This window comes from Triticum aestivum, chromosome 2D (assembly GCF_018294505.1).
Source record: "Triticum aestivum cultivar Chinese Spring chromosome 2D, IWGSC CS RefSeq v2.1, whole genome shotgun sequence".
Lineage (NCBI taxonomy): Eukaryota > Viridiplantae > Streptophyta > Magnoliopsida > Poales > Poaceae > Triticum > Triticum aestivum.
In genome coordinates this window covers 165,607,855-165,628,152 of record NC_057799.1, presented here as the reverse complement: position 1 = coordinate 165,628,152, position 20,298 = coordinate 165,607,855, and the positions used below count along the sequence as shown (strand labels likewise).

The window sequence follows — 20,298 nt, the reverse complement described above, 5'->3', positions numbered from 1 at the left end:
GCATGCATGAAACTTAGCCACTGATGTAGGAGGATCCAGCTCTTTTGGACTCAAATTTTCGGATTGGCAGTGTATATTCTGAATTATTTTTGTAAACAAATGTGAGGAGTGGGAGAGGATATGCAGTTGTAAAATTAACTTGTGCAGGTGGAGGTTCTGTTTTCAAGATTCTATTGTTATTTATCCTTTTCTGCTGTAATTTATTAGTAATTATGACATGCTTTTCATTTCTTCTGTGTATGAAATACTATTTTTGGATTCATTGGTACAATATGGAAGAGCTAACAGTTGTTTTACACCAGTACAAATGCTCTTCAGAGTTGGAGCACTTGGAATGTGGGGGCATTAAAGAGCAGATCAAGTGGTCTGAGGCCCTCGTGGCTGCGCTGGTTGTTGAGAACCACAAGGAGATGGGGATGAATGGAGCGGTCTTAAAGGAGAAACTACTACATTTTGCTACCAATTTTTTTTACAGATTTGACGAAATGTTAAGATGTTGATGTTGTAAGTCCGTGATATGTAGTTTGTGTTTGAGTCAAGTATTATTGTGTGGATGGATCTTCTTATGCTGACCATCTTGAAATGGAGAATGCAGCCATGTCTCGGTTTACTTTGGTCATCACCTACTTTCCGAAGATGTTTGGTGATGGAAGCCATCGAGTTTTGTACTAATCTTATGTGCAGAGATCATTGTTGTTACTCAAAGGTTCCATTGACTTTATCTATGTTATTTAATCCGTTGTTTTGTTCAATCTATTACATTGTTTCCCTTTAATGTTTTAGCTTCTAGGATATACATGGTAGCCAACGAATGTCAACACTGAGCGAGGAAGAGGGGTGTGTGTGTGTGTGAGAGAGAGAGAGACAGAGAGAGATATGGAGGGTGATAGATAGAGTGGTGGAGTGAGAAACATATATGCAATGGTTTATAGGTGCAATGAAGAAAATAAATTGAAAGGCACGTGGCAACGCACGAGCATTCTACTAGTAACATTAGAGGGGGGTGCACCTGGTGACCACAAGACACCAGGGCGCGCCAGCAACCCCAAGCGTGCCCTGGTGGGTTGTGGTCCCCATGTGGATCCCCTCACTTACTTCTTTAGCCCATGTCATCTCCTACATCCAAGAAAAAATTCACCATAGCTCTCTTTCTCGTGTTCTTGCTCTCAAACCCGCGGATTTCGATCTCTTTGCTCGAAGCTCCGTTTCCAAAACTGTTTTGGGGGATTGCTACTTGGTATGTGACTCCTCCATTGCTCCAATTAGTTTTTGCTTTAGTGGATTGTATTTTGAATAATTAGCTACTCTTGGTGTAGCTGTAGATGAGCTTGCATGTTGAATTCTTAGAGTTCTAAGTAGTTGGAATGCTCAATATGGCCTCTATGCACCCTCATGAGTAGTTGCTATCAATCTTGTTACGTTTTGTTGACAAAAAATTTTGTGTCCCAATTTTTTTTTCATAAATTGTTCACAAATAAAAATGCAATTCTTTAGGAGTTCTTCAAGGAAGAGGTATTTGGAGGCATCATCTAGTAGTGGCTCAATACGCCGGTCTTATGTTGAACCAAACGCAAGCGAAATGCGGGATGCGGCTATCAAATCATGCTTATGGTCGTGCAACAATTTCATGGTGACCGCCGGTATTAAGGAAGAATTTGAGCAGTATGTTCACAACACTGAGCTCGGCCCCTACATCGAAGATAAGTGCATTCAACATCTCAACCTTACGGAAACATTCACTAAGAAATTTTATTTCATCCACGTGAGTCTAGAGTTTCATTTAGTCTCTATGATCATCCATTTACCATGCCTCTAGAGATGTTTTGTACTGCCTACAAAATTCCATATTGGGGTTCGCTGGACGAGCCACCAAGATCTGAGTATGAGTCATTTTTTACTAACCTTTGCTACAGTGAGGACAGAAGAGTGACACAAGGTAGAACAAAAAGTATTCATTTACCATTAATTCATTATTTGCACTCTTTAATGGCAAATGCATCATAGGCAAGCAAGATTGTAGTACACTATGTGCTCCTGACTTGAGCCTCATACACACTACTCTTACCGGTATTAAATGATATAACCTTGGAGCGATTGTTGTATGCAGATTGCAACCGAACGCTAGTAGTTGTTATTTTTATGGTGGGATTTATGCTTCTCGTTTAGCTAAAGAGGTTGGTGTGACACCTCACCCTTGTGACCTCGTCTTGCCTACTCAGTACTTGGACTTTGATACCATGAAATGTCATAAGTTCCTTACGGGCACAATCACTGATTATACTTATAACTTGATGTTCAATAAAAACCTATTGTTCCTGTTGTTTTGCCTGCGCCTGCTCTCTTTGATTATCACAGCAAAGGAAGGTATTATTGGAAGTGCAACTAACACTACAAAAAATACACTTCCGTGATGATATGTGTTTGTCACAGTAGGTCGCGTTTTCTGTCATGCATGTACATCCATGACGATTTATGACAAAATCAAGATAGTCATACATGTGCTGTCATAGAAGTGTTCCATGACATTACCAAAATTATCATCACGGAAGTGTCCACTTCCATGACGATAAATCGTGCATCACAGAAGTGCTTTCGTCAAGGGTGACCGACACGTGGCATCCACCGTAACGGAATGCCGTTAAGCTATCGGGTCGGGTTTTCGATCCGATAACCCGTTAACAGCCCCGACCAATGGGGATTTTCCACATGTAAAATCATCATTGGCTGGAGGAAACACGTGTCGGCTCATCGTTGGGACAGATGTCATCCACTCATTGGACAGAAGGCGCCTATGATACGTCGACACGTGGCACGGCCCAACAGAGGCCCATTCCTGTGAAAAGGCCAGCCCGTTTGACTTGGTCAAAAGGTGGTGGGCCGGCCTATGGAAAGCCTGTTAACGGCCTGTTCACATATAGCCCATTTACAGCCCGCTAACCCAAGGCCCGTTACGCCCTATCCGAATTAGGCCCAGTAGCGTCATCTGGGCCATCCAATATGATTCCATCCCGTTTTCACTTCTGGCCCATGTATGGCCCATGACGTCTTTCGGCCCATATGAGGCCCTATGTAACTCTTAGCCTATTAACGGCCCGTGGTGAAACTGGCCCGCAATGAACAGTGTATCACTTTACACCCATTAACGGCTCGTGGTGAAACTGGCCCGTAATGAACAGTGTATCACTTTATACCCATTAAGGGCCCGTTATTCAGTTGGGTCGTTTCCAGCCCATGTTATCTTTCGGCCTTCTCAGAGCCCATTTATTCTTGGGCTCATTTCTAGCATTCGTTTACTTACGGTCCGTTACTGTCATTTTCTGCTTGTGGGCCAAATTCAGCCCGTGGTTACAGTCGGCCCGTTTGTGGTCCGTTAATACGTTGGGCCGTTTTCATAGCGTCATCAAATACGACCTATTAACGATGGCCCTTTATGGTCATACGGCCCGTATAAGGCCCATTGATGATACGGCCCGTAGAAGGCCCATTGTTTCTACGGCCCGTAGAAGGCCCATTGTTTCTACGGCCCATAGAAGGCCTACTGTTTCTACGGCCCGTAGAAGGCCCATTGTTTCTACGGCCCGTAGGAGGCCGAGTGTCACTACAGTAAATATTAGCCCATGGTTATTGTGGCCTAGTTTTAAAAAATAGGTTATTGCAGCCACTAGCAAACTGCGGAAAAAGAACTGCACTGACTACAAGCAAACAGATAAACAAGACAACAAGGAAATAAATAAGCAAGCAACTTATGCTAGGCTATCACGGCTATTACACATATTACATCCACTGGGCATCAAAGTTCGCCACCAATGCAAATATAGGGAACAAAGCAGCATATAAACGCCGCAGCAAAACAAGTCCAGAACTGAAACCACTTCAGAGGAGTTCAAGAAACAATATCCTGGGTACCCATAATGCTGGCAAGATGCTTAGCAAGCTTATTATCTTTCTCTTGTTTGGCGCTTAAATCCTCCAGCGCTTGCTGTTGCACAAGAAAGTACGCATCTGAATTCTGCAGGGACTTCCTCAGTCCTTTAGCTTCTTGCCGCAGCACAGCTGACTGATGCCTTTCAGCTTGTAGCTGAGACTGAAGAAGCCGAAGTGATTCAGGCAGCAAGTTCGAAGAGCTTGTGCCAGTGGTACTGGCCAGTAACTCGAACACTACATCAACGCAGGACTGTGCGGTTTTCTCACTGTCTACAAGATCGTTTTTATCACCTTTCTTGGAGACCAACAGGGTTGTCTCACTATCTTGAACCTTATCTGCATTACTTTCTCTACCATTGCATAGTGGGGTGCTCTTCTCCAATATTCTGTTTGCATACTACAAGAGAAACAAGCAGACACATCACAGGTTTAGGTTGTAGTATACGAAACTCGTTTTGGTAAACCGGTTCAGTAGTAAGGCGGACAGGATAACATCATGAAACAAACATATATCTATGTACTATGGTCACTGTATTGTCCATATCATTAAAGTTTAAGTTCCCTAATCAAGATAGAGACATAGTTCAACTCATATATTTTTAAGACACAGCAGCATAGACAGAATATAAGTGTGAGAAACTACACAGCATTGGCAGCACTTGTAATGTGCATCACATGAGAACATAACTGTTTACACAACTTAAATTGAAATCAACATAGAGCAAGAAGTTAGAACAGCAATCCAGTTAAAGAAATAGGTTTAAAACATACCTGTTGCGCCATTGGAGTTTCAATTGGATCCTTCAAATTCGAAAGTAGTTGGTATGAGTAAATACAGTGATGCAAGAGCAAAGGAGTATGGACCATAGCTACAGAATCTGACCTGAGAACAGTTGCTCTTCTGCTTTAAACGTGGAGTTTGGGTTAGCTGTGGTGGTCTTCGTGCTTTGGGCACTGCAGTAGCTTTACAAACTGCTCGTGTGGGAGTACTCTGTGGTGGACATGGTGCTTTGTCAACTATAAGTGGGTTACTATCCGCTGGGGTTGCGGTTAGATGGGTTGTAGCTGGTTCTCTGCCCAACGGTGTAAGTGTGCAATCTGGAAGAGTCTCTGTTATGTGTGGTGGGGCTAGTTTGTGGGCCAGTACAACCATGGTTCTATCTGCATCGACGGGTAGCACTGTCTTTTGTGAAGAACGGGTTTTTGCTCCCTTAGATACTGCCATCACCCCTCCAATTCAAATGGCTGATAAACAAGAAATGAAATTGAACGTACAGACATTGTATGATAGACAGATGTGGTAATTCACATATATGTTGTCTAACCAAACAGGACAGCATGACACAATTTCACATATATGATGCCTAACTAAACATGATAGCATGACACAGTTTCAGATATATGATGGATAACTTAACAGGATAGAATGGCATAATTCAACATATGATGAGTACCTAAACAGGATGACATGACAAAACTATATGATGTCTTTCTAAAGTAGGTTGGGATGAAATAATTCACATACATGTTGTCTAAATATATAGGATGGCATGATATAATTGACATAATTGATTCATATACTAAGCAGCTAGCACTCGCATGTATGATCTCTAAACTAAGCAGATAGAATTCAATATTGTGCATATGATGTCTAAACTAAGCAATGCAAGACACCATATGCATCATATGAGAAATATAAACATTGCAACTTAGAGCATACACCTCAGGTGGGATATAGGACTGGTCATCTGTCTCTGAATCCTCCTCTGGGGAGCTCCCTGTAACCATCGAGATATATGCTTCAACAGGTACCATTGCCTGCTCTGAAGACCTTGTTTTCACTCCAGATTTTTTGATAACCGGCTCAAATGGCTGATACACATGAAGGGTAGTTCAATATACACAGATTGTCGACAGATGGAATACGTAATGAAAAAAAAGATGGCATGAGATAATTCACATATATGATGCCTGGCTCCATGGCGGTGCATAATTCACATATATGATAACTGGCTGAAAAACATGGCATTGCATAATTCACATATATGATATAGAAACCAAATAGGAGGCATTCATACAAAGCATGTCTAATCTAAGCAGATGGCATGGCAATGCAAGACACCATATGCATGATATGAGCAATATAACCCAGCCAAGTTAGAGCATGCACCTTGGGGGGGGGGTACGACTGGTCATCTCTCTGAATCCTCCTCTGAGGAGCTATCTGTAACCAGCAAGAAATCTGCATCGACAGGTAGCACTGACTGCTCAGAAGACCTTGTTTTCACTCCAGATTTTCCCATGACCTACTCAAATGGCTGATGCACAGGAAGAGTAGATGAATGTATAAACATTGTTGACAAATGGAATACATTATGGAAAAAAAATAAGGCACGATACAGTTCACATATACGATGACTGGCTAAACAGGATGGCATTGCATGATTCACGTATATGATGCCTGGCTAAAGAAGATGGCATTGCATAATTCCCATATACTCCCTCCGTTCCTAAATATTTGTCTTTTTAGAGATTTCAAATGGACTACCACATACGGATGTATATAGACATATTTTAGAGTGTAGATTCACTCATTTTGTTCCGTATGTAGTAACTTGTTGACATCTCTAAAAAGACAAATATTTAGGAATGGTGGGAGTATGATATAGAAACCAAACAGGTGGCATTCACACAAAGTAAATCTAAACTAAGCTGATGACATATAATATGTATAATGTAAGCAATGCAAGGCGCCATATGCATGATATGACCAACATCAGCATGCCAGGTTAGAGCAAACACCTCAGGTGGTAAACAGGCGTGGTCGGCTCCTTCTGAATCTCCATCTGAACAGTTATCTTCCTTTGGAATACAATCTAGAAATGCAGGAGAGGGGGGGGGGCACTTCGCCCACCATGGAGCGGCGTCTGCATGACATTATATTCGCACGCAACGGTCTTCTCTTTTTCTCTACATGTTCAGTACGATTGTGTACAATATCTGACATGCATAATAAAAAAAATAGTTAGATTTTGCAAGGCCTAAGGGGTGCATGCAAAAATCAAGACTGATGGTAGCAAACGAGTGGATGGATCCAAAACTAATGATAGCAGGTAGATTATAGCTTCAGTTTAAAAAGACAGACAATGGATCATCTATTGTTTGTTGCCCACCCAACATGAACTACATAGAAGAACCAGATGAACCAGATAGTAGACAGATACTATTCGTTGCTGGCTCGATATGAGACCCATGGGCAATTCAAAACTCAAGATTGAATGATAAAGTAGTAGGTAATAATAACCGATGTATAACGTAAGCAAACACGAAAGACTGCGACCTCTCTTATGAAACTGTGTAGTCCTCAGGTTCATCTGCTCAGTCGATGATGGTAATGCAGTTGGCGTGGCTGCCGGCAACAGGGAAGATGATCTGAGGCGGTGAAAGAAAGTCTGCAGGGGGGATCTCTGCTGTAGTGAATGCTTCTGTCGATGGTGCACCTCAGGTGGGGTGGATGACGGCACGACAGGAGCAGGACATAACACACAGAGTTTTCTTTGACGCCAGTCTGAAAATGAAGTAAATCTGTAAGGGCTCCTTAGAATTGGAGGATTCTATAAACGCAGGGACAGGAAAAACACAGGAATAGGATAGGAATGCACGTGCAAAACAGAGCATTTGGAAACATAGGATTTCAGTCAACCTGGGTGTTTGGCTCACATGAATTGGAAGAACAGAGGAATGGAGAAACAAAGTGATGCGATGAGTGTACAACCTCTTTGGCATAGCCTTGTGGACCTCAGCATCATTGGGTTGGATGTGGAGGATGGTGATGATGCTGGTGTGACTGTCGGAGGCGGGGAAGAAGATCCGAGGCCTCTGGAAACGGCACCGAGGGTACTGCTCCGCTGTGATGGACGGTTCCGTCGTTGGAGCAGCTCCGCTAAGCTGTACGGCGACGAGGCTGAAGCATGACAAGACAGACAACATTAATCTGAAGTGGAACCCTAATATCATCTGCAATAGATGATGTAAAATACATCACCAAAAAGTGCTAGACGTAAAATGCATCAGCCGCGCCACGGCCGCTCCGACAAATGCTGTAAGTATTGTTCACTCTGAACTTAACTGAAGAAAATGAACTTCACAGTCGAAACTGAATTTTACTGTCGAAACTGATTGAACTAGTAACAGAGCATTGCAATAGATGTTTAGGGCGTTCGAGCACTAGTAGCAGAGAAGCAGTGATCTAAATCAGTAGACGCTCGAGCAGGGAACGCACTAGCAGAGAGCAAGTCATGCAGTAGCACCGCGAGCGAGTGCTAAAGCAGCAACTCCTGTAGCTGCCAGAGGTCGTGCAGCAGCAGCAGCAACGCAAGCGAGAGCAAGAGCAGAGCAGCAGCACGAACAAAAGCAGGATCAGTGCAGCAGCGCGACCGGCAGCAAGAACAGAGTCGCAGCGCGAGCGAGAGCCGGAGCAGCTGCAGCTAGTGCCGTTTTGGAAGTCGCCGCCGAGGAAGCAACGACATGGGGGAGAGACGCCGTGGATGATGTGGCCGGAGACGGCGCCGTCGATGGAGACGCCATGTCTGCTCGGTATCGAGCACCGGCAGCCCCGTGAGATCGAATAAAAGATAAAATGCAGCGGTGAGTGCAGAACCTCCTTGGTGGCGCCGAGTTGGCCTCGGCTTCATCGGAGGAATTGGTGAGGGTGCTGCGGTTCCGGTGGGGCAGGTCAAGACAGTGCTGTGGAGATTGAGGTGGAGCGATAGACGAGGCGAACGTCGGGGCAGCTCCTTGGAGGTGGAGGACGGGGCGGCTGATCCGGCGGGACGACGAGATCGACAACGGATCCTCATCCGGTGCGGTGGATGAGGGACGACAAGCTGTTGCGGTGGACGATGTAGTCGGGGAAGAGTCTCTGGCTGGGCGCTGGTCGGGAGGCCGACGGAGGAGCGTGGGGTTTCGCGGGTTTTGGCGGCCTCGGTGTACGAAGGGGGGGGGGAGGGCGAGGGGGGAGCCAAGCTTAGGGACGCGCTTGTCCGAAATGTAGGGTAAGTTACCAGCGTACCCCCACCGGTTTTGACACCGCGACGTGGAGCTTCATTTCCGGCTGAGGGGTAGAAGGGGGATTTCGTGTGTCTGGGCTGCGGGAGCGATTTCAGATGAGGAGGGAGTTCTCGCGCGCGTCCAAATTTCGGGATAACAAGGCGCGGCGCGGATTGAAGAAGCGGGAGTTTCAAAGCAGGTGAGACAAAAGATACTCGAGCTTGAAAATTTTGGGATAACAAGGTGCGGATTCCTTGTTCGGCAGAACAAACTTAAAGTGTAAAAAAAACAATTCATACAAGACACAAGAGAGTCATGTCCCCTTTTACTATATTGCTATAGATGCCATTGAAAAAACTACAAGAAAAATGTAAAAAAAATCGGGAGAACAAGATTACCCTGCACAGTACCAAATCGATTCGCACTTCCCTCAACAACAACAAAAAACAAATCAATTCCCACCAAAGAAAGAGTAATGTCCCTTTTTATATGATTACAGATGCCATGATCTCGAATTTCAATTTTTGAATCCATGTTATGTTGAATTCGAATATATCATTAGGTGACCTTGCGGTTTATAATTGATGTAGTCGTACATTTTGATCTTCCATCATATATGAACATTTTACTCCACCATGTGAACATATATATTGTCGTCTACCATATGGACTAAATTTGAATCAATTTTCCTTATTTGAATACGATTGTTCTCAAGTTATACAATAATTTAAATATTATCTTGATAACAAAAAGACATGCATATAGCAGTAATCATATTTCACTATGAACTACATGTACCATACACTCTACAATTCAAATATTTGTATCCATTTTATGTTGAATTCAAATCATAGTACATTATTGGTCTAGGTAGCGAGATGTTCGGGATAATCTAAACCCTGTTTTCATACGTATAATTTTTGGCTGAATTGGGACAAGTTTTGGTATAAGCCTCTTGCAAAACCAGAGATTCTCTCAACAAACCTCGTGGTTCCGAGAGGGAACGTGTCACCTTTGTGTACGAAACGATATACGCTGCCTCCCCCTTGATTTTATTTATAGAGGCAACATAGAACTATATAAGTGCCCTGTTAAATTTTGGAATTATTTCGGGTTCATTTGGCCTTTTTATACATTAATTGAGTTTCTGGACTTTTAATGTGCATAATCTAAATATGAATTGCATGCACATGCTCCGGTGCACCAAAGTGGGTTGAGAAATCACATGTGTGTCCTTGGTTGAATTTCTAGGTCCCATGGAAGAAATGAGAATGAAATTCAAACATCTGGGCGTCATGACTCTGCCGAGAACATCGAGAAACTTAGATTTTAAATTCATGTAAATCCAAAACGCGGCTGGAAATCATGAAACTTGGCATGGTGTCATGTCATGGCACTAACATGTTGTGGTAAAAAATTGGGCCGATTTGGAAGCTCGTGGTTCTAAGAGGGAACGTGCCACCTTTGAGTGTGAAACGATATACGCTGCCCCCCTTGAGTTTCTTAACAAAGGCAACATAGAACTACATTAGTGCCCTGTTAAATTTTGGAATTATTCCGGGTTCGTTTGTCATTTTTTATACATTAATTGAGTTTTTGGTCATTTAATGTGCATAAGTGAAATTTGAACTACAAACACATGCTCTCGTGCACCAAAGTTGGTTGAAAAATCACATTTGTGTCCTCGGGTGAATTTCTAGGTCCCATGCAAGAAATGAGATTAAAATTAAAACATCTGGGCATCGTGGCTCGGCCGAGAACATTGAGAAACTTGCTTTTAAAATTCTTGTAAATCCAAAACATGTCTGAAAATCATGAAACTTGGCATGGATGTCATGTCATGGTACTACCATGTTGTGATAAAAAAATGGCCGAATAGGAACAGATTTTGGTATAAGCTTCTTGCAAACCGAAGCTTCTCTCAATAAGGCTCGTGGTTCTGAGAGGGAACGTGCCACCTTTGAGTGCGAAACGATATACGTTGTCCCCCTTGAGTTTATTTACAAAGGCAACATAGAACTACATGAGTGCCCTGTTAAATTTTGGAATTATTCCGGCTTCGTTTGGCCTTATTTACACATTAATTGAGTTTTTGGTCATTTAATGTGCATAATTCAAATTTTAACTACAAGAACATGCTCCCGTGCACCAAAGTTGGTTGAAAAATCACATTTGTGTCCTTGAGTGAATTTCTACTCCCTCCTTCCATCTATATAGGTCCTAATGCATTTTTCGAGGCTAACTTTGACCAAACGTTAAAGCAATAATATATGACATGCAACTTACACAAAGCATACCTTCAAATTTGTATGTCAAAGGAGCTTCCAATAATATAATTTTCATAGTATACATCTCATGTGCTATTAATCTTGTCAATAGTCAAAGGCTGTCTTGAAAAACACATTAGGCCCTATATAGATGGAAGGAGGGAGTAGGTCCCATGCAAAAAATGAGAATAAGATTCAAACATCTGGGCATCGTGGCTCGGTCGAGAACATTGAGAAACTTGGTTTTAAAATCATGAAACTTGGCATGGTGTCATGTCATGGTAAAAAAATTGACCGAATAGGAACAAATTTTGGTATAAGCTTCTTGCAAATCGGAGTTTCTCTCAAGAAGGCTCGTGGTTCTGGGAGGGAACGTGTCACCTTTGTGTGCATAATTCAAATTTGAAATACAAGCACATGTTCCAGTGCACCAAAGTTGGTTGAAAAATCACATGTGTGTCCTCGGGCAAATTTCTAGGTTCCATGCAAGAAATGGGAATGAAATTCAAAATTCTGGGCGTCGTGGCTGGGTTGGAAACATTGAGAAACTTAGTTTTTTAATTCCTGTAAATCCAAAACACGCATGAAAATAATGAAACTTGGCTTGGTGCCATGACATGGCACCAACATGCTGTGGTAAATTTGCAGTCCGATTTGCGAAGGCGCACACATTAACAATCAACAAAGTCATTTTGGAACAAGTGCTGTCATGTTACAATCGGAAACACAAGTAATATTGAAACTGTGGGCGTTCTACTTACTAGTACCATTTACGTGCCGCCACGCGTCCCCATTTTTTATTAGCTAGGAGGCGCCGTGCAGGGTAGCTATTTGAGTACGAGAGGCGTGCGATCAGACCCCTGCGCGTGCTTATCGGGAGGAGAGCCCTTTGACCTCCATCTGCCGTCCACCTCTCTCCCAAGGTCTCCATTAATGGCGCCCAAGCCTCTGTTTAATGGCGTGGCTATGTCTCACTCGACTGAGATTTAAGAGAGAAAAGAGAAAATCTGAAAGCACGGATCTTGATGTAAGATCCGACGGACCTATATAGCATCTACTACGACTTATAGCAAGACTGATGAATATATAAGGACGATTAATTTTTTTTGATCAAAGAAGGGCTTGCCCCTTCCGATTTTCATTACTGAAAACCACCACAATTCACAAGAAGTTCAGCACAACTCCAGCCTAACACGAAGGACTAAAAGCTACCAGATTGAAATCGCAACATCCCAAGAGGCCAACAAAGGCCAAACATCCGCGCTAGAACCCAACATTTCACAACCGACGACACAATCCACATCCTAAACCGATTATTACAACAAAAGAAACCAGGAAACTGAAGGAAGCCCAGCAGCAACTAGAAGAACAACAACGCCAGGGTCGCCACAGCAAGAGTTTTCTTCATTCCAGCCTCGCAACATTGATCTTCCATAGAAAGATAAGGACGATTAATTGTCTTACATAATTAGAAAGATAATTAAAAAAGCCACATGCGGCTACGCCCGAAATACACAAGGGAAAAAGAAGAAGGAAGACAAGGATCTGGCTCGCTGATCTCTACTTTCTTGATGCGTTGCTGCAGGCCGCGGGAACTAGTCTCCGCGGCGAGCAGCGATGAGCTCTTTCATGTCCTCAAGACGCTGCTTGAGAACATCCACGGATTCCTCCACTAGCCTTTGGCTCTCGTTGCGGAGCATGTCATTCTCGTCCATAAGTTTCTTGACGATGAGGCCGGTCCTCTTCAACAAGGCACTGGTCTCCTCCCGCTGGTCTGCACTTCGGACGATCTTCTCCCTCAGCAGGTCGCGCTCGGCCCGGAGCCTCTCATTGCCCTCCCTTAGTTGCCGGATGACGCCAGTAGCCTATTCAAACAAGGCTTTCACGTTGTCCTACAACCTCGCCCAGCCGGAGATCTGATCCATCTGGCTATGGACGATCGCATGCATGCGCCTGTAACAGTCGTCGCCTTCCCGCGAGAAATTTTCCCAGGCCGCCGCGGCGCGGCGGGACATCTCTGCTGCATTCGTGGCGCGGCGGGACATCTTTGCTGCTTCTGCGGCGCGGCCAGACCAGTCTGCTGCATCGACGGCGTGACGGGACCTCCGTGCTACTTCAGCGGCGCAGCGGGACCTCTGTGCTGCTACTTCGGCGCGGCGGGACATGTCGGCTGCTCTCGCAGCGAGGCGAGACATCTGTTGTGCTTCCGCTTCCATGCTCGCCTCTCCTTGGTGGCAATATCTCGACCCAGAACTCACGCTGGCCATGGCAGACGCAAGGGAAGGATGCTGAATGACTTGTTTGTTTTTGTGGATGAGGAGTTGAGGAGGAATGTGCAGTCATCTCGGTATACTAGTATTTATAACCGAGTACTAATACGCTCCTAAGTGGGAAACCGTTTAGGTTATGAACATGTTTGGAATTCAATATAGCGTGGTACTAATATGCTCCTAAGTGGGAAACCGTTTAGGTTGTGATCGGTGTGAACATGTTTGCAATTCAATATAGCGTGGAGTAATTTGGAATGTGACAAGACACAAGCTCAAAATTTATTGACAGTTCTAGTTTCGAAGTGCGGCACTATTCCCGGATGGAGTACTTCTTTTTCTACTCCCTCCTTTCCGGTTTTATAGGGCTTATCTCAAAATTTTAGTTTTTCCATTTTATAAGGCTCAATTTGGTTGTTCCCCAACACATGTTCAGATTCCAAGGTGCATTAAATCATTGCATGCAAGCATTAAGAGAAAATTGACCAATGCATGTACTTTATGCATGCATGCATTGCAATTAATGCATTGATAAACATAATTTTTGAGAAAAACAAGAGCATTAATTAGATGCTTTTGCAAACTACAAAAAATATTCCACCACTCACCATCTTGGTTGGTGAGATTTTTGAATAAAGCCCTATAAACCGGAAAGGAGGGAGTACTGCTGTGTACGTGCAATAACTGGTACCGTCGTATACATATCTTACGGTTAATTGGGCGTTCGACAGGAATAGCCGCATGGCGAGCTCTAGACTAGTCCTTTTTTCAGACGCATTAAACCTATCTCTCGGGACTTCTCGCACGCACCATCGTGCCACCCGCAAAAACTTGTACTCTGAGTTTAGTAGTACGTTATACAGGAAGAGAAGAGGTGCACGCACGCACTCGTCCTCTCACACACGCGTCTGTTTTTCTCGAAAAGGAGGATGATGACCCCCGGCCTCTGCATCTGGGAGTCACACACGCATCTGTAGCTACGAATTGTAGTGTTCTCAACCATCCGATTGGCTCTATCATGGATGTACCTATATACTAAAACATGTCTAGATACATCTATATTTTGACAAACGAAAGGCATGTATTGTGGAACAGAAGGAGTGCTTGTCATCAAAATGGATAAAAAGGGACGTATCTAGAACTAAAATACATCTACATACATCTCCTTTTATCCATTTTGATGACAAGTAGTACTTCTTACCCAAAGGATGTTTATATCCAACAGACACAAAATATCCGTTCGACTGTTGGAAATTACTGATCTGATGTCAAAGTAATTGCTGCATCGCCACCAAAACCCACCATTTCTTAAGCTAAAGTAGACCAAGGTAATCCCTATATTAGCATATTACTAAGATAAACAGAAGGCACTGTCGAAACATTTAGGACGTTAGCTTGTCAATCTGAATGTGGAGGGACACAAGCTTAGCCCCGGCCAGCAGCTTGGGCGGAACTGTCAAGAAGGTTAGCTCCTGCACATCGACGTCGCCAGGATCCTTGCTGCTTGTCACCTCCATTTCCACCTTGACGGCGTCGGTCGTGCCTTTGGGCTCCCCCGGCGGGCCGTTCGCCCACAGCTTGGCCAAGTAGTGCGGCAGTTGGGACGCCCTCGCTCTGATGCAGACGACCGACACGGCGATAGGCGCGCCGATGTCGAGCACACCGCCGACCAAGAAAAACGCGCGGCGGTCCTCCTCCGCGAACAGCAAGAGCCGTGGCTCCGACAGTGGCACTTGTAGCTGGAGCACCTTATCGTACTGGATCCTATGCACGGGCATGGGATGCGCGGTGTTGATGTGGTGGTAGAGCGCCGGCGGCGGGCCTTCGTAGCCGCAGACGGGCACGGGGCATTTGCAGGGCGCGAGCGGACACACGCTCTGGTGATCGGCGAGCTTGTGGTAAGTGACGTACAACCCACAGCCTTCGTGCGGGCACTCCACCCTCACCGACGAAAGGACGGAGTCCACCGCCGTGTTCCGCACGTCGAAGCCACCGCCGCGCTCGCACTTCTGGCACTGCCGCTGGTTCTCGGGGCGCTCGACGCGGCAGTCTGCGCATGCCAGGTGCCCTCCCTTGCACTGCAGAAATCAATCGAACAGCACATCAATCAAGAAACCTACACCTTGCTCAATCAGCCGAACGGACGAGGTGTATTCGAACCTCATATACTGGAGGCATCAAGGGGCGGAGGCACAAGGGGCAGTGGAGCACGGTGAGGTCCATCGAGACCATAGAGAGCTCCATCGTCGGGTCCTGTTCGGTCTGCATGATCTCGCCCTCCTCGTGCACCACCATCTCTCGACTTGGGCCAGGGTATTACAAAGCTTTACCGTCACATATTTTATACTCCCTCCATTCCTAAATGTAAGTCTTTATAGAGATTTCACTAGGTGGACTACATACGGAGCAAAATGAATGAATCCACACTTAAAATGCATCTATATACATCCGTATGTAATTCATAATGGAATCCCTACAAAGACTTATATTTAGGAACGGAGGGAGTACTACTTCAAGGTGCATTAAATCAACACATGCAAGTATCAAAAGAAGAGTCACGGCATGCATGCATGCGTTGTAATTAATGCATCGGTAAATGCAAATTATTGAAATATATCGAGTGCAGTGCTTTGATGTGTCGCGTCAACTCGTACATCAACGAGAAGTTTGATTATCCTCTCCCTCGCGGACTTAACTGCACCTGCCTTTGGCTGTATGACAGGTTGGCCACACACCTGTCGGGCCCACCTGTCATACACGCAAAGGCAGGAGCGTCCCTCCCTCGCCCATGAGCGTGGTGGCTGGCAAGACTAGGAGAAGCTTTCGCTACACGCTCTCCCTCCCGCACGCGGTGGACATGCAGCAGTTCAATCGGTGTCAGATGGCCAGAAGCGTACTATAGTACTCCTCCAGTGCAGTAGTACTCCATCATTGTTCGACTTCCTGAAGAGGCGAAGAGCCAAGCGCAGCCCGAACGCTCGTGTGGCAGTTTCATGTGTAGAGTAGTCTAGGATAGCGTGTACCGTGCCTGTAAGCTTAAAATCGTTGGGGTCGGCTCCATGCTATGTGGCCGTCTTGAAGTTTTTAAAAAAAAATTAAAATAGTCTTCTGGCCCTACCTGTCACCCTGGTGATTGTAGTTTGTACAATATATTTTAATTTGTTTTTTTTTCGAAAAGGGGGACTCCCCGGCCTCTGCATCAGAACGATGCATACTGCCACATATATTTTAATTTGTGGTGGGTAAAGTTTAGGGGTTGCAGCAAATATATTGTACACTGCGGGTCTTTCAGCCAAGTTTAGAGGCAAGCATGTGGAGCCAATGCTATGATGTGTCGCGTCAACTCGTACAACGAGGAGAAGCTTGATTTTACTACACGCCTTCTCCCTCACCCATGCGCGCGGTTGCTCGCAAATGAGGAAAGGATTTTGCTTAGTAGTACTTCTACAACAAGCTATCCGTCCCGCTCGCGGTGGACGGACATGCATCAGTGGATTCGACACTGTAGAAGCAGTAGTAGTAACATCATTGTTCGTCTTCTCGAAGAGGCGAAGAGCCAAGCACAAACCGAACGTTGCAGTTGCGAACATTGGAGCACGCATATAGCCAGGCTCTTGCATGAGACAAAATTGCTATGTGAGCCCACTATTGTACTAGTACATACAACTACTTGCTAGTATAGCCCTGTAAACCTGAAAGGAGTATTTGCCCTTCTAGAGATTTCAACAAGTGACTAGACTACACCGAGACGGAGTACATATGGAGCAAAATGAGTGAATCTGCACCATAAATAAATACGTACTAGTTCTATCGTTTTCCTCTCCAAGGTGCACAATATTGAGTATACTGACTAGTCACTTTTTGACACGCATTTACATTTTTTTGACATAGTACAGACGCAAGCGCTCATATACACGCGCATACACTCACCCCTATGAACGCACACACGCACGTCACTATCATCTTGAAATTTACGAAGTCACCATAGGCACCTCATCGTCGACGGGTCCACAGGTGCTTGAATGCCAAGGAGGAAGACAGTAGCGGTTCCCGAGACGTTGAACGGTCAATGATGCATCCTCAATTACATGCAGAGGGAATTAATTGGAGAAGCAGAATAGAGCCAGCATGATGTCAATGCAACAGAGTTTGGACTCTCATATAATAAAGGCGCCCCACCACTCCAATCCATCTACTCCCAAGTCTCTGCGCAACACTTCTCACTCCAATCCAAGACCAAGTGACCAGAAGCCACAAGCACCTATGGAGGCGATGGACGCGAGCGGCAGTCGGCTGTGCCAAATCATCCAAGGCGCCGGCCTGCGGCCCCGCACCGCGCAGCGTTTCCAGACGGTGCTGGCGACCGCAGGCATCGTAGCCCTCGCTGACGCCGGCTTCGCCTCTCGCATGGATGACATGATGGTCAACTCCATCCGCAAGTTCACCGCCGTCAAGAAGCGCGCGGACGACCTTGCCGTACTGCTCCAGCCCGCGCGCCCAGGCTCCTCATTGCCTGCCACCCTCATCGGCCTACATGGTGACGAACTCTTTCAAGCCCTGGTGGCCCTGCAGGTGCCGGAGGTCGCGACGAAGAATGTGCACCTCGAGGCCGCGCTCGCCGCGCAGCGCCTCGCCATGCAAGAAACCGTCGACCTGCACATCCACGTCTACGAGGAAATCGTCTACATAGGCCACTACAAGGCAAGCGAGGACAGAAAGACGTTGGCCTTCTTCCAGCGGCTGGAATCTTTGGACGCCATTGTTCAGAAGCACGTCGACTTGGCCACGAAATCCGCTGCTACTTAGGCGCCGTTCGGTGGGCCGGCACCCTGAGTCGAGGAGGTGGACGTCGTCGATGGATGCATCTCTTCTTCTTGCCTCCTGTAACCAGCACTGCATCGCCTCGTGGCCTTAATGTTTTATTTGTATAGTACCCCGTCCGTTCCCAAATATAAGTCTTTCTAAAGATTCCAGCAAGTGACTACTACATACAGAGCAAAATGAGTGAATCTACACTCTAAACTATGTCTACATACATCTGTATGATGTATTCCATTTGAACTAGTACCTAAAAAGGCTTATATTTATGAACGGAGGGAGTATATGGCATTTTTATTCCAGTCGTAACGTTTTCACTGTGAGGTGGGGCCGCAGTTGAGCAAACCCACCCCGCCCACCGGGCGTCGGCAGAGTTTAGAATTAGAAGAGAGAAACGAGGGAGGAGAGCTAGTTGTAGCACGGACGCTGTTGTCAGATGGGACTCGTGTTTATAGAATAGGAGTACTAAGCACTCGTGCCTCTTTTTTTATCTTTTTTTGAGGGAAAAATTAGTCGTATGTCTAGTACCACTAGTTGGGTGCGTGCGACCTATAGCTGTCATCACTTTAGGTCTCCTTTACGAACCGCGGCTACGCTTCACAGTACATATTTTTTCACGCATTTATCCTCCTATATGTACTCCTAGGCTATTTCCACGTGCTCCCATTCGCTGACATGTGGGACATAGAGCATCTGGGTCGTAGTGCATGCACGACTCGGAGCATATGCCGGGGTACTTTACATTTCAGACCTCACGAATTACATGCAAACCCCCCGCAGAAGAATAAATAAATGAATGAATTACTACATGAAACCGGATTATTTTCGTGGAAACCGGAGCACGTTCATTAAATTTTGGACATAACACGTTTATAAAAAATGACCGGACCTAAACCAGTCTAAGGGCCTCTTTGATTTTTCCCGCAAAAAAAGGGCCTGTTTGATTCGCAGGATACTGAAAACACAGGAATGGGGAAAGTATGATGGCGATGAACCGAGACGAGGAGAACTCTAACTCAGTTAGAGGTTAGAGTTAGATTCTAACCCTGAACTAACTCTAAACCAAAGAGGTGTATGGATGGCAGGGTTAGATTGACAATAAATGCTCTATCTCAATCATTTGACTACTTTGGACCCTATTTTTAGTCAGACTAAAATAAGTCCCTTGGATCCAAGCACCCTCTTGGTGTGGCCGGCTCTTCTGTGGCCTCCTCCGACTCACAATTGACATAAACGAACCATCTATACAAATCAAGCATGCAAAACATGATAATTTTTACTTTGTCCATACAAATGAGATATCCCACTTAAACATACAAGTCGTCAATCAAGCTTCACAAATTAAAAAAACACTTCATGAAATAAAGAATGAGCTAACACATCATGGAAGTCATTCACGATAGGGAGGGAGCCCGGAGCCCCTCACGCACCGAGGGAAGAGCTCGCCATCGTCGCTCTGGAGGAAGGCTCTCTAGAGCCCAAGCCCCGGGAACCCCTCCGACGCCGGCCCTTGCGAGTTGAGGTCGACACCGGCATGGGTAGCAGGGCCGCTTGCCGCCGACTGGGAACTTAATCTTTGGGCCTCTAGAAATAATGCAAGCCTGTAACTAAAATACCTAGAAAGGTGAACTGAATCTTTGGGCCTCTAGAAATAATGCAAGCCTGAAACTGAAATACCTAGAAAGGTGAACTGAATCTTTGGGCCTCTAGAAATAATGCAAGCCTGAAACTAAAATACCTAGAAAGGTGAACTGAATCTTTGGGCCTCTAGAAATAATGCAAGCCTGAAATAGAAATACCTAGAAAGGTGAACTGAATCTTTGGGCCTCTAGAAATAATGCAAGCCTGAAACTGAAATACCTAGAAAGGTGAACTGAATCTTTTGGCCTCTAGAAATAATGCAAGCCTGAAACTGAAATACCTAGAAAGGTGAACTGAATCTTTGGGCCTCAAGAAATAATGCAAGCCTGAAA

The 20,298-nt window shown here is 45.2% G+C and overlaps 1 pseudogene; it reads left to right on the top strand.

Annotated features, from left to right (window-relative positions):
* The first annotated feature begins 272 nt into the window (after window positions 1–272).
* LOC123055731 (UPF0746 protein DDB_G0281095-like) overlaps window positions 273–20,298 on the top strand; it is a 53,605-nt pseudogene continuing 33,579 nt past the window's right edge.